The following is a 2016-nucleotide window of genomic DNA, read 5'->3' as shown; positions in this document are numbered from 1 at the left end:
AATGAAAAATAAAGTTACTGGCTATAAATTTAAAGAGAAACAGGGTATTTATTAAAGTTTCAATGTATTTCCTTAGAAATTATACTAAGAAAAATAATATTATAATTTTGATTTTATTAAGTATAAAAATGTATCACTTTGTATAAATATACACCACTCTGACCAAGTGATCCAAGTTAGTACCATCAACATTTAGGCCCATTATCTTTGCCTACCTAATACTGGAAGGTATTATGTTTGACATTTTTTTGTTCTTTTTCTTCCATGTCAAAAGACAAGACTATGAATCCAAACAGAATCAACAACAAATCCAAATAGAAGGACACCCTACAAAACCCTGTTCTGTGCTATTCAAAGATCAAAGTCCAGCCAGGCAAAGGAGGACTGAGTAACTACTTCAGATTATAGAGAATAAATGACCTATGACTAAACAATCGTGTACCTCTGAATAAAAAGCAGAAGATGCTAGAGCTTTTGATAAAGTAGTCATGACAGTATTAAAATTTTTAAGTCAAGCCATTTCAGGTATGACTCTGCTTTTTTGTGGGAAAGAATAAGAATTTGGAGGTAAAGGGCATCAGATCTGAACTTTGCATTCAAATGGTCCAGAAGTTAGTCATAATACATATGTGCTTTGAGAAGTGGAATGAGATATATGTGAAAAATGTTAGCAATGGCATATCTCGGTGAGCTGCATATAGCTCTTGGCACTTTTCTGAAAGTTTGAACTGATGTCCAATAAGACACTGAAAGTAAAATGGTAAGCAAGTATGGCAGGAAAATGCTGATTCATTAAGGAGCATTCTGAGTTCATCTTGAGATAAAGAGGCTCGATTGTCATTCATTGTCTGGTTCTCATCTTTTATCACACTTCTGTCCTTGACGAGCTGCCACAGGAATGGGGGACAACCAACCATGGGTCACAGAGTTCATCTTGGTGGGATTCCAGCTCAGTGCGGGCATGGGACTGCTCCTCTTCTGGATCTTCTCTCTATTGCATGTCATCAGTGTTCTGGAAAATGGGGTGATCTTGTGGCCCGTCTGGCTGGACCCCTGACTGCACACCCCCATATACTTCTTCCTCTCCCCCTTGGCCATCCTTGACTTGTCCTTTGCTTTAGCATGGTCCCCAAGATGCTAGAAAATCTTGTGACCCCTTTGACACATAGATAACACTGACATATTTGTATAGTGCTTCATGTATAACAGAGTGCATGATTTGGGTCCTGATGCCCCCTGACCGGTAAGTGGCCATCTGCCTCCTACCGCTAGTACAACACCATCATGAACTGGAGACTGTGTGCTATTCTGGCTGACATATCCTGGGTATTTGGATTCTCTGTTGCCCTCAAACATGTAATTCTCTTTGTAAAACTGCCCTTCTGTGGACCTCAGGAAGTGAACCATATCTTTTGTGAAATTTTAGCTATCCTGTGCTGACACCAATTAATGAATAGTCATCCTTGCTGTCTGCGTGTTTACTATAGTCAGCCCTATTTCCTTCACCTGGATCCCTTACACCCACATCCTCTTGGCCATCCTGAAGGTCCAGTCTGGGGAGGGACACAAAAAGGCCTTCTCCGCGCCCACCTCTGTGTGATTGGGATCTATTTTGGCAGAGCTTCGATGGTTTATTTGTTCCCAAAATGTGATCAATGGCAGGAGCATCAGAAAATTATTTCACTGTTTTAAGGCCTCTTCAACTCATTGTTGAACCCCTCATCTATAGCCTGAGGAACACCCATGTCAAAAGAGCCTTCTACAGGGCACTGCCGAAGACAAGTACCCCGTCACAGAGTGGAGAATGGGGCTCAGGGGAGTTTTGCTCAGGTTTTTGTATTTTTATTTTTCCTTACGAGATGTGATTTACTGATGCAGTAAGATCAAAATAAATCCACAGAACCATGTTTGATATAAGAATGGGAATTGTCCTAATGTTAGTTCTGAGAATTGAACAAAATTCATTCCATGAGCATAACCTTTTAACTGGAGAAGGTGAGTTAGGAGGAGGCAGGA

The 2016-nt window shown here is 40.5% G+C and overlaps 1 pseudogene; it reads left to right on the top strand.

The window, feature by feature from the left end:
- The first annotated feature begins 1066 nt into the window (after positions 1 to 1066).
- Positions 1067 to 2016, top strand: part of LOC115869223 — a 129925-nt pseudogene continuing 128975 nt past the window's right edge.

The sequence above is a fragment of the Echinops telfairi genome, unplaced genomic scaffold (genome assembly GCF_000313985.2).
Source record: "Echinops telfairi isolate 266 unplaced genomic scaffold, ASM31398v2 ScPeMD7_23;HRSCAF=83, whole genome shotgun sequence".
Classification (NCBI taxonomy): domain Eukaryota; kingdom Metazoa; phylum Chordata; class Mammalia; order Afrosoricida; family Tenrecidae; genus Echinops; species Echinops telfairi.
This window is presented reverse-complemented; position numbering and strand designations above follow the sequence as displayed.